The sequence below is a fragment of the Carcharodon carcharias genome, chromosome 8, assembly GCF_017639515.1.
Source record: "Carcharodon carcharias isolate sCarCar2 chromosome 8, sCarCar2.pri, whole genome shotgun sequence".
NCBI lineage: Eukaryota > Metazoa > Chordata > Chondrichthyes > Lamniformes > Lamnidae > Carcharodon > Carcharodon carcharias.
The window spans coordinates 76,978,070-76,991,850 of record NC_054474.1 but is presented as its reverse complement, the minus strand read 5'-3'; positions in this window follow the sequence as shown (position 1 = coordinate 76,991,850).

Here is a 13,781-nt window from a genome sequence, read left to right as displayed (position 1 = left end):
TTTAAAATGCTTTGCAAAAGAAGCAAATGTGATGTGAGAAAAAACATTTTCAGACAACGAGTGGTTCAGGCCAGGAATGCACTGCCTGGAAGTATGGTGGAGGCAGATACAATTGAGGCATTCAAGAGGGCATTAGATGATTATTTGAATAAAAACAATGTTCAGGGTTACAGGGAAAAGGCAGTGCATTGGCACTAGGCCATGATGCTCATTTGAGATCCGGTGTAGACATGATGGGCCAAATGGCCTCCTCTTGAGCTATTAAAATTCTGTGATTCTGTGAGTACAGAATGGGTTGGGGGGAAAACTTTCAATACCTATCACCAACCTTAGCACGTTTATACCAATACCGATTGAGCTGGGCAAGAACCGAAGGACATATCTGCCAGAATGTTTTGATAAAAGGTCACAGCAACCTGAAATCTTAACTATTTTTCTCTCTCCACAGATAGTGCCAGACCTGCTGACTTTTTCCAGCATTTTCTGTTTTTCTTTCAGATTTCCAACATCTTCATTTTGCTTTTTCACACATTATCATGACCTGGGAATATATTACTGTTCCTTCACTGTCACTGAATCAAAATCCTTGAACTCCCCTCCTCACAACACTGTGGGGGTACCTACATCAGATGGATTGCCTTGGTTGAAGAAGGTGGCTGACCACCTTCTCAAGGGCAATTAGGGGTAGGCAACAAATGCTGCCCACAAGTGAGTGACACATACATCCCATGAAAAAAATAGAAACCAAACTTTCCAAAGTTCCACTGCCTGCATCCTATGCTGCTCTAACTCCTGCACCCCTGTCCTCTCGCTTTCCATCAAGGCTGCGCTTGCTGACGCTGCAACTGCAGAAGGTGCACTCCCTGCACATGAACACATGCAGTGTCAGTGCCTGTGATGTCACTGACAGTGACGTCCCAGGCAGCTGCTTGTTGCTTGTTGGCGTAGATTAAACAAAGACAGAAAAGAACACACAACACTGTTTTGGTGCCCTCTCACTTCCCTGCTGTCTTAGCTGCTCCCTCTTGTTTTTCCCCACTCTGTTCACCTTGCCCCTGCTCTCTTTACCATTTCCTTCACTCTGCTGCTTTCTTCCACTTCAGCTGCTTCCTTCACCCTTTCCCCTTGCTGCTTCCCTCCCGCTCCCTTTATCGCTTCTGCCCAGCTCCCGGCTCCCTTTGCTACTTCCCCTCGTCGCACCCTTTCACTTTCTTCCCCACTTCCCCTCGCCATTTCACCACCCCCCGCACCCTTCACCACTTCTCCCCACTTCGCCTCACCCTTTCACTTCATCCCACTCCCAACCATCCATTTTGCTGCTCCCATCATTCGAATGGGAGGGAGCGGGGAAGGGATGTGGTGAGGGGGAGCAGTAAGGGGAGTGGAAGGGAGCAGGAGGAAGTGGGGGAGCAATCCCCTCCACCCCACGTGCTACTGCACTCCCACAGCCCTTCTGATTGGTCAGCTTCGAATCCCCTTCTGCAGAGCCTTAGGCTGCCTCAGCCCAACATTCAGCACCCCCCCCAAACCCCATTCGCTTGCTGCCTCTCTACTCTCCTTACAACCTACTTCTGTTAGCATGCCTTTGGATTTTTAAGCATATCTCTTATTATTGACTTTGTAAAAGACACAAAGCGATATTTGATGTTCTTTCCTTAAATATAACAGTGGCCACATTTCAAAGTACTTCACTAGCTATGCAGTGCAATGGGACATATGAGGCACGATACAAATGCAAGTTCTTTCTTTTTTAATAAGACACGTTAAATATAATGAGTATTCATTTATATTATTCTCTGTCTCTTCCATTTTCACACTAATGGCAATTGTTAAGATATTCAATTACTTCAGGCCCATTGTTCTACTTTTCTGTTCTGGAAATTGATTGGTATGAAATCAAGATCTCATTGCAATTATTATGTTGCAATTTGCCACTTTTTAAATTTTGTTTCAGTAGTTCTTCAGCAGTGCCTGAAAAATTACTTCATAAATAACAGTAATTTTCCACATTTGTTTTAGGGTCTGTTGTACACTCAATAGAACCAACAATGACGTTTTCCATTTTTATGTTAATTAAATGGCATCATGACTTCAAGGCTCACTAATACTTGCAGTTAGGCATATAAATAAAAATGTAGCAACTGGCCCTGCTCAAAATACCAAAAAGGTTTTAAAAATTATATTGGACACTTTATTCACAATAATAAATTACTACTACTTTATATACGGAGAAAAGCAAAAGACAATTCAGTACAGTGCTGAGACAATGCTGCCTTGTGGGATAGAGAACATAAAATTAGAGAGGCATTTATGAGAGAAATCATGGTGCACTTTTTCACACAAAAGGTGGTGGAAATCTGGTACTCTCTCCTCCAAATGGCTGTGAATGCTGGACCAGTTGAAACTTTCATGTCTGAGATCACCGAGTTGAATTAGGTAAGGATATCAAGGCATATGGAGCAAAAGTGGGTAAATGGAGTTGAGGTGCAGATTAGCCATGATCTAATTGAATGATAGAACAGGCTTGAGGGAGTGAATGGTTTATTCCTATGTCTATATTTTTACAAATGGTTTGTGAACAAATGCAAATGGCTAACCAAATGTTGCATACCGTTATAAGTATTAAATGAAGACTGGGAGCAAAACAAGGTTACACAGGGTCTTTAAATATTACAAAGTATTGGAACAGAAAGGGAGCACTGCAGGTTTTTATGCAAAATGCATGTAAAAGGAGAACAGAAGATATTCACTATAAGATCACCGCTGCCAACAGCTACCTTGAATACACCTCTTCCTACCCAATTTCCTGTCAGGATTCTATCCTATTCTCCCAGTTCCTCTGTCTCCTTTGCAATTGTTCTGACAATGCCACCTGCCACCTTTGGGACCCTACCCAAACAATATCCACATTCAGTGAATGGTCCTCCACCATTTCCATGCATGATGCTGTCTACAAGCACATTTTCCTCTTCCATCTTCTTTTGGCATTTCAAAGGGACCATTCCCTCCAAAATGCCCTGGTTCATTCCTTAATCATTCCAACACCCACTCCCCTCCGCATGTCACCTTCCCATGCAAGCATACGGTATGCAGCACCTGCCCTTTAACCACTTTCCTTTTGACCGTCTAGTATCCCAGTAATAATTATGGTTTTATTTAGTGTGCAGTGTACCTTTAAGAATAATACTTGGTAAGGAAGATTGCGTGATCTGTAGTAACCAAGTAGCACGGGCTACCTCTAGAGGCAGTGTAGAGATAGAGTTGGAATTGAAAGCACATGTGTAGTTGTTGTTGAGTACATTGTAAATAAACTTGATGTTTCCACCCAAGAAGTGTTTGCAGATCAACTCTATCAACAATAGTGACAACTTGGCCACCCTTACAACAAACTGGCAATGAGGATAAAACAGGACTGAACAGGAGGAATCAAGTTAAAAAGAAATCAGCACTGTACCTCGCCCAGTGATTGTAAGGAGCAAGCTCAGTTAGAATAGAAGAAGTTATCCCCTCTCAGAATGCCACTATTTGGGAGAATTGATCCTTCTGAACCAGCCACATTGGTCTCATTACATAAAACGCCCCATGTTATTTTTTCAAGCGAACAAGCTTACAGGGAAGAGAAGAGGTGAGCAATCCTCTCGAGTACTTGTAGGAGCAAAACCTACAGTTTGATTCGAAGGTTGATAGCAGCCAGTGCCCCAGATTTGAAGAATTTCGATGAATTAGTGGACCTTGTAAAGGGTCATTTTCAACAAAGCCCTCAGTCACAATGCAGAGGTTCAGGTTTAATTTGCAAAATAGAGCCCTGGGTGAGACAATTGCATGCAACATGGCAAACTTGAAGCAGCTAACAGAACATTGTGAGTTCGGTATGACTCTAAACTGCATATTCAGAGATTGTTTAGTGTGTGGTGTGGAAGAAGACTATTCAGAAAAGATTATTGTCTGAAGTGAATTTTGATTTGTGAAGATGCTGGAGATAGCACTGGCCATGGAAAGCACAGTAAGAGTTTCAAAAGCAATACAGGGTGTGCAAAATGGCGCCGTCCTCCACATTGGGCAGGAAACCCCAGCCAAAAAGGGCACAAAAATGCAAGACTCTGCCAAGAAGCGGGAAACAGCCCCTGCTAGCTGAAGAATAAAGAAAAATAACTTAGTAGCAAAATCAAAAAAAAAATTTAATGGAGATGGAAACTATCAGTCTTTTAGTGATTGGCAGTTTAAAAAAACCGAATGCTTCTATTGTCACAGAAATGAACATATGATGTGGCAATGCAAAGAAAGATTCAAACAGGCTTGTAAACAAAAGAAAAAGCCCAGTGAGATCCAAAATGTCGAAGAGCCTTAAACAATAAATTTAGACATTTACTCATTGTTTAATCTGAAAGTTGGAAAGACAAAACCAATATTTGTCACAGTGAAAGTAAATGGCAAACCTGTTAAAATGGAAGTGAATATGGGAGCTTCCACTATGGTAATTAGGGAACATATCTTTAGATATTTGAATAAAGGTGAACATCAATAAAGTTTAGAAGAAACAACTGCCAAACTCAAAATATATACTGGTGAAGACTTTCAAGTAAAAGGCATAAGCAGAGCAACTGTCCATTATGGAAGCCAATCAGCAAAGCTACCAGTGTTGGTATTGAGAGGCAGAGGACCAAGCCTTCTAGGGCAAAAAAGGAAAATTATCCTTGATTGGCCACGGAGAAGGAAGCTGGAAGTGTTCCTGTTTTGAAACAGGAATGTGTAAGGACTCAACAATCTGAAGAAATGCAGGCTGTCTGAAGCCAAAACCTGGAAGAACAGCAGAAGAAACCATAAGAGACCCTACTTGAAGACAGGGTTCGAGATAAAGTGAGCAACATTCACAGGGAAAAAGAAACCAATTGAAAGACCTTCACACACTACATGATGTCCTCAAGTCAAAATTTGTATCTCTGGAAAAGTATGAAGAGAAACAGAAAGAATTCAGAACTTTTCTGAACAAACTGAAGAATGAGTTGGCAGGGAAGGCACAACAATGTTCAATTTTCCAGGAGGCAGCAAACAAATACAAAAAAGAGATGGAAGAGCTGAAGAATCAGCTAAATGAAGCCAAAGAGGCTTTGGAAGCAAAAGTCTCAGAATTTTCCAAGAAGAAGGCAGATAATGAAGTTTTGGGAGACTCAGCTACTGAGCTCAGACAAGTTGAGCTTGCAACTGAGAGACATCTGGCCAATAGTAAAGTCAAAAAGAAGGCCGAGGTTAAAGTCTACGCTAGAAAGAAGAAGGCACGTAGAAAGAAGATACAGAAGGCAAATGGAATTTCGACTGTATTGCTAGGGGTTTGGAGATTAAAAATAGGGAAGTCTTTTTATAATTATACAGGGTATTGGGTGAGGTCACACCTGGAGTACTGTGTATAGTTTTGGTCCCCATATTTAAGAAAGAATATACTGGCTTTGGAGGCAGTTCAAAAGAGATTCACTAGGCTGATTACTGGCATGAAGGAGTTGACTTATCAAGAATGGCTAAACAGGTTAGGCCTTTATTCATTAGAGTTTAAAAGAATGAGGGGTCGTCTTATTGAATGTACAAGATTCTGAGGGGCTTGACAGGATAAATGTTGAGAAGATGTTTCCATTAGTGGGGGAACCTCGAGCTACAGGACATAGTTACAGAACAAGGGGACATTCATTCAAAACTGAGATGCGAAGGAATTGCTTCTCTCAGAGGATAGTGAATGTCTGGAATTCTCTACCTCAGGGAGGCTAGACCACTGAAAGTATTTAAAGAGGAGGTAGATAGATTTTTGAAATATCGGGGAGTTGAGGGCTATGAAAGAGGAGTTGGGGCAGATCAGCCATGATCTTAATGAATGGCGGGCAGGCTTGAGGGGCTGATTGGCCTACTCCTGCTCCTATTTCTTATGTTCTTATGTTCATAAATACTAATAGGGCTTTAATTCTGGCAGCGTACGAATACGTTGTCGTACATAGGCCTGACAATCAAATCGCAAACACCAGTGCCCTTAGTTGTTTGCCTTTACAAGAAAACTATGATAAGCACGTTCCGGTTCCACAGGAACTCGTTTTTCTATTAAATTTCTTAGAGTTCTTGCTGGTATGTGCTCGGCAGAGACTGGACAAATCAGGACTCCGTCTTATCTCAAGTACAAGAGCAAGTGCTGCATGATTGATCACAGGAACCGTAATCTGATTAAATGAAACTGTACTTCAACAGAAGACATGAAATTACCAGCCAGGATGGCATCTTATTTCGGGGTACGCGAGTGATGGTTCCTTCAGAGGGAAGGAAGCCCCTTTTAGTTGAGCTACACAATGCCCATCCAGGAATTTCCCGAATGAAGGCCATAGCATGCAGCTATCTATGGTGGCCTGGGATGGATGGTGAAATAGAGAGTTTACTAAAGCACTGTGTGCAATGTCAGCAACTGCAAATGTTGCCAGCGATAGCTCCATTACACCCATGGGAGTGGCCAAGTAGTCCCTGGGTGCGGTTACACATTGACTACGTTGGGCCTTTCCTGGGAACAATGTTTCTGTTTATTGTTGATGCCCATTCAAAATGATTGGACAAATATGAGGTGAAGTTACCCATGTCTACCGCTACAATTCAGAAACTACGTCAAAATTTTGCCATTCACGGACTATCAGAAATAATCGTTTCCAATAATGGCACGGCAGTTACGAATGTTGAGTTTCAACAGTTTATCAGCCTCAATGGTACCATACCACCTGTCCACAAATGAAGTGGCCAAAAGTGTGGATCAAACATTCAAGGCAGGCATGAAAAAGCTAATCTGTCGATTCCTTGGCAACCAAGCTAGCACACTTTCTTCTTTAGTACAGGACTACCCCACACACAACAAGTGTTACACCTGTGGAATTATTGTTGGAATGCTATCTCAGGACAAGATTGAGCTTAATTATGCCAAATTTAGAGGGGAAGGTGGAAGGGAGTCAGGGAAGACAGAAAACTAGACATGACTGGCATTGTTGCAAGAGGAAATTTACCGTGGGAGAGCCGGTATATGTGAAGAACTTCGGGGACTGACCAAAGTAGTTACCGGGTGAAGTAAGTGTGGTGACTGGACCTCTATCATACCACATGGAGGTGGAAGGCCAGATCACCCGTAAACATGTGGACCATTTAAGGAAGAGAGAGACAAATTACCAAGATTTGGTTCCACCAGTGATCATGACTGGGTCTGCGTTTCCTGTTGAAGCGACTCAACCCAGGACAGCCGTGTCTGATGTTCCTGTAAGAGTCAAGGATACAGAACTGCAAGTGCCCAGTGAAGCACCTGATGTTCAGGCAACTCCAGAAAAGGAGGTTCCTGACAAAGAATCTGAAGTTGTGGAGCTGCAATGTTCCACAAGTACCAAGAAACCACTTGAAAGACTGAACTTGTAAATTCCATATCCAATTATTAGAAATATTATGCTGCCTTGAAAAATTTGTACTTGTAAATATATGTATAACTGAATTAAAGGGGGAGGAATGTAGTAATTATGGTTTTATTTAGTGTGTAATGTACCTTTAAAAATAATACTTGTTAAGGAAGATCACATGATCTGTAGTAACTAATAGTAGAGTAGCGCAGACTACCTCTAGAGTCAGTATAGAGATAGAGTTGGAGTTGAAAGCGCACATGTTGTGGTTGCTGAGCACATTGTAAATAAACTTAATGTTTCCACTAAAGAAGTGTCTGCAGATCAACTCTATCAACAATAGTAGCAGCTCCGCCGCCCTTACAACAGGTCCAGTACTCCAACCAGACGAAACAGTGATTTACTTGTGCTTCTTTCAATTCAGTATACTGTATTCACTGCTTATTATGTGGTCACCAATACAATGGGGAGACCAACCACAGCTTGGGTGATAAATTTGCTGAACACCTCCATTCCATCTTCAAGCGTGACCCTGAGATCCTGCTTGCTTGTTATTTTAATTCTCTGCCCAACTTCCACTTAGACCTCTTTGTCATCGGCCTCCTACAATATTCCAATGAAATTCAACGTAAACCTGAGGAACATTACCTCGATTAGGCACATTATAGTCTTCCAGACTGAATTTGAGCACGACAATTTCAGATTATAATCTCTGTCCCCAGTTTCTCAGACAAAAGCTGTTGATAATGAGTCTACTATTCTCATTTAAATCTTCACTAAACCCATCTTTTGCTCCTTTGACTTGTTCCATTACCAATCAACGGATAAGTTAATTCAGTAAGAGACTGATTCTCTAATGCTTTATTACTCATTTCTCTATTGCACAGATTTGCATATTTAAACCATCCAGAAATATCCAGTAGGGATATTTTATAACTTATAGTTAATATCTTTTAAAGCATTGTGTGAATATCAAAAATTTTACTACCATTAGCATCCAAAGCTTTCAGTTATGATCCAAGCTGAGATTTCAATGCAGTACCAAGGGAAAGGGTTGGGAGGGAGGGAGGGAAGGTGGGGGTGCAGTGGATGGAATTGTATACAAAACTTTGAAACAAAAAAAATACTTTTGCATTAGTGTCAAGGGAAATACAATAGCACCTACAGCCCATATGAAAATCGAGCCCTATGAGTGCAGGTATCCTTTTTTGTATACAGAAAGTAAAACAGCATGAAAGCAATGTTTTTGCAACAACCATGAAGGGAAAACACAAGCACATCAATAAATGTTGTGGTTTGAAGCTTAGTCATCATAGATCACTCAGGCATAATTGCTTTCTGAATGTCACACAAATGTAATTCATCACTTAAATGAACACCTTTGTTCTGGTACTCTGACAGCACACAGTATCTCACACAAAAAAACATACTTAGACTTTGTGTAATCATTTTGGATTTACTTAATCTGAATGCTTCAGTCACTTTCTTGTTTAAGACCTTGTGGGAAGCCAAGGTTAACACTAAATTCAACATCAAAGGACTCCAATGACCCATTGCATACTTAAGCCAACTGAAGTAGGAATAGATTTATAGAGCAGTTCAGACTGAGTTTTCAAAGATCTTTACACTAATTTAGTTACATTTACTGAACACAGGTGTTTTCGAGAGGCAGGGGCTGCACAGAGAATAGTTTTAAACCCAAATTAGATTAGGAGCAGATACTTTCAGGTTGTTTTTCCACAATGTATCATTAATGGATTCATCATTATTAAAATACTTGGTGACATTGGCCTAGATTTTCGGAAAGTGATGGAGACTCCATAGTTTATCCAAAATGGAGCTAAGAAGCAGGATACCAAAGTCCACCTTCATTACTGACAGATCCTATTTTTGCCAGTAGGGAATAGGGGATGAGACATAACTCACACATGGGGGAAACCTGGGGCGGAATCATCCTAGATTTGCATTAAGTGCGGTAGCAGGTGCATAAAACAATGTTTTACCCATTGGCCACAATGGCAGCTTCTCATGCCGTACTGTCCTAAACCCCCCACATTAATTATGTATTCCCAGGATACACACTGTTTCCTTGATGGGCAGGTTCTCATTCACCTGCCATGCCATCTCCTCGCTGCTTCGTCATGCCGGGCGTCATATTTAAAGTGCAGCCGCATGCACAATTGTCAGTGCTTCCAGGCTACAACTGCTGCATGGAAGACATGGCCCCAAAAGGCAAAGTGACTGCAGTCCCCAGGTTCAATGATGAATCCCTCAGGCACCTTTTGGGCTCAGTGGTGGCCCGCTGTGATGTCCTCTACCCCCATTCTAGCTACATCATGGGCAGCAACATCACTAATCCAGCTTGGGAGGCAGGGTCAGCGGTGGTCAGTGCCAACATTCTGCAAAAGAGGAGAGCCACCCAGTGCCACAAGAGGATGAATGATCTCTTCCATTCTGCCAGGGTTAGTCACTCTTCTCATCACTCTCAACTCACACACTCACAAACCCATCGCACATCCACATGGACGTCACTTACGTGCTGTTGAGGGGGGTGCTTAAACTAATTTGGCAAGGGAATGGGATACAGAGTGGAAGTACAATAGAGGGTGATGTACAGCCAAATATAGAAGAGAAACTAAGTCAGTCTGGAAGGCAGAACAAATATAGACCTGTTAAGGCATAAGGGAATATTGCTAGACTGAATTGCATCTATTTTAATGCAAGGAATCTTACACGTAAGGCAGATGAATTGAGGGTGTTGATGAACAGATGGGAATATGATATTGTTGCTATCACAGAGACATGGTTGAGGGAAGGGCAGGACTGGCAGCTCAATATTCCACGGTATAGAATCTTCAGGCATGACAGGGAATGTGTAAAAGAGGAGGCAGCATTGCATTATTGATCAAGGAGTCAATACTGCAGTAAGGAAGGATGGTATCTTCAAAGGTTCCTCAAATGAGGCCATATGGGTAGAACATAAAAAACAAAAAGGGTGCAATCACTTTGCTGGGAGCGTACTATAGGCCTCTAAACAGTCAGGGGGAGATAGAGGAGCAGATATGTAGGAAAATCTCAGAGAGTGTAAAAATAATTGGGTAATAATAGATTTCAACTTCCCTAATATTAATTGTGATGGTCTTAGTGTGAAAGGCTTAAGAGGGGGCAGAATTCTTAAAGTGCATTCAGGAGAGCTTCTCGAGCCAGCACATAGAAAGTCCTACAAGAGAAGGGGAAGTACTGGACCTAATTTTAGGGAATGAAGCCAGACAAGTGATAGAAGTGTCAGTGGGGGAGCATTTCAGGGATAGTGACCATACCCTGTAATATTTAAGATAGTTGTGGAAAAGGACCAAGATGGACTAGAAATAAAGGTCATGAATTGTGGGAAGGCCGATTTCAATATGATAAAATAGGATCTGGCCAAAGTGGACTGGGAGCAGCTACATATAGGAAAGTCTACATCAGTGGGAGTCATTCAAAAAGGAAATAGTGAGAGTTCAGGGCAATCATTTTCTTGTAAGGGTGAAGAGTAGGAGCAACAAGTCCAGGGAACCCTAGATTTCAAGGGATATAGAGGATTGGATCTGGAAAATAAAGGAGGCTTATAACAGATACAGAGGGCTGAAAACAGTGGAAGCCCTAGAGGTGTATAGAAAGTGTAGTGGGGTACTTAAAAAAAGTAATTAGGAGAGTGAAGAGGAGGCATGAGAAAACATTGGCGGGCAAGATAAAGGAAAATCCAAAGGCATTTTATAAATTTATTAAGGGCAAAAGGATAACCAGGGAAAGACTAGGGCTCATTAGGGACCTAAAGTGACAATCTGTGCATGGAGCTGGAGGACATAGATGAGGTTCTAAATGATTACTTTTCATCTGTGTTGACTATGGAGGAGGACAATGTGGATGTATGAAACAGGGAGGGGACTGTGATATACTTGAACAAATTAACATTGAAAGGGAGGAGGTATTAATGGTTTTAGTGGGCTTAAAGTGGATAAATCCTCAGGCCCAGATGAGATGTATCCCAGGCTGCCTAATGAGACAAGGGAGGAGATTACAGGGGCTCTGATACTAATTTTCAAATCCTCTCTGGCCACAGGAGAGGTGCCAGAGGACTAGAGGACAGTGAATGTGGTACCATTATTCAAGAAGGGTGATAGGGATAAACCAGGCAACTATAAGCCAGTGAGTCTAAAATTAGTGGTAGGGAAACTATTAGAAAAATTTCTGAGGGATGGGACTAATCTTCATTTGGAGAGGCAGGATTAATCAGGGATAGTCAGCATGACTTTGTCAGGGGGAGATCATGTCCAACAAAGTTGATTGAATTTTTCAAGGAGGTGACTAGGTGTGTAGACGAGGGTAGTGTAGTTGGTGTAGTGTACATGGACTTCACTAAGGCTTTTGACAAGGTCTCGCACGGGAGACTGGTCAAGAAGATAAGAGCCCATGGCAATTAAGATCCAGGGCAATTAAGCAAATTGGATCCAAAATTGGCTTAGTGGCGGGAGGCAGAGGCTGATGGTTGAAGGTTGTTTTTGTGATTGGAAACCTGTGATGAATAGTGTACTGCAGCGATCGGTGCTGGGACCCTTACTGTTTGTAGTGAACATTAATGGTTTAGACGTGAATATAGGAGGTATGATCATTAAGTTTGCAGATGACACGAAATTGGTGGAGGAGGAAAGCCTTAGACTACAGGATGATATAGATGGGCTGGTAAGATGGGCAGAGCAGTGGCAAATGGAATTTAATCCTGAGAAGTGTAAGGTCTTGCATTTTGGGAGGACTAACACGGCAAGGGAATACACAATGAATGGTAGGACCCTAGGAAGTACAGAGGATCAGATGTACCTTGGTGTACATGTCCATAGATCCCTGAAGGCACAGGTAAATAAGGTGACTAAGAAGGCATATGGGATAGTTGCCTTTATCAGTCAAGGAATTGAATATAAGAGCAGAAAGGTTATGATGGAGCTGTAGAAAATGCTAGTTAGGCCACAGCTGGAGCACTGTGTGCAGTTCTGGTCACCATACTATTGAAAAGATGTGATTGCACTGGAGAGGGTACAGAGGAGATTCACCAGGATGTTGCCTGGGCTGCAGTGTTTCAGCCATGAAGAAAGACTGAATAGGCTAGGATTGTTTTCCTTGGAGCAGAGAAGGCTGAGGGGGGATCTGATAGAGGTCTACAAAATTATGAGCCGCATAGATAGGGTAGATAGGTAGAAACTTTTCTCCTTAGTGGAGGTGTCAATAACCAGGGGGCATAGATTTAAGCATAGGGGCAGAAGTTTTAGAGGGGATTTAAGGAAATATTTTATCACCCAGAGGGTGGTTGGAATCTGGAACACACTGCCTAAGGGGGTTGTAGAGGCAGGAACCCTCACAGCATTTAAGAAGTATTTATATGAGCACTTTAAATGCCGTAGCATACAGGGCTATGGGCCAAATGCTGGAAAATAGGATTAGAATGGTGCTTGATAGCCAGCACAGGCATGATGGGCCAAAGGGTCTGTTTCTGTGCTGTATTACTCTATGGGCAGAATTTTCTGCCTACCGGGCGGGCGGACCTGACCCAATCTCCGGCGGGCGGGGAGCCGATCCCTACCGGAGAAGTTGGCCCCGCCGCCATTTTACGTGGGCGGGCCAATTAAGGCCCGCCCAGTGTGACGCCTGCCGGAAAGCGCTTTGCGCTTCCTGTGCGGGCAGGGGGGGGATTCCCCAAAAGCGAGAGTGTGGTCTTTCACGCATGCGCACAAAAGAGCACACATCTCCCTGAGGCTAAGTGCAGCCTCAGGGAGATCACTGACAGTTCTAAAAAGACTAAAAATAGAAAACAAAATCCTTAACATGCCCTTCTCATGTGACAATGCCACATGAGATGGGACATGTTCATAAATTACACTAAAACTTTATTAAACTTTTTAAATCCCTACATGAAACCTCATCCTGCCTGTGGATGAGATTTCATGTTTTTTGTATTGCCCGCCAGGGCTCCAGGCCTGCCCGCCAATCTTATTTCAATCATCCTGTCAATTGCCTCAAATGGCAGGTCGGCGGGTCTGCAGCTGATTTTGTCTCAGCTGCAGTGGAATGGTCACTTTATACAAGGCTTCCGTATAGCATGGCTGCTTCCCTCCCCCCAACCCCTCACGTGCTTGTGCACTACCTTCAACCGGAGGGCAGCCCTTTCCCCACCCTAAAGTCGCCTCAAATGCAGGGCAGTCCTTGTCCCCACCCCCAAGCTGCCTCAGCCACAGGGCAGCCATTGCCGCCACCCCCCGGCAACGCACTTCGACTTTGAAGTCCAACAGGAGATCCAGGTGAGCGCTGTGCAATGTTACTGTGCTGTCATCTCCGAGTTCCTCTCAACGTGCA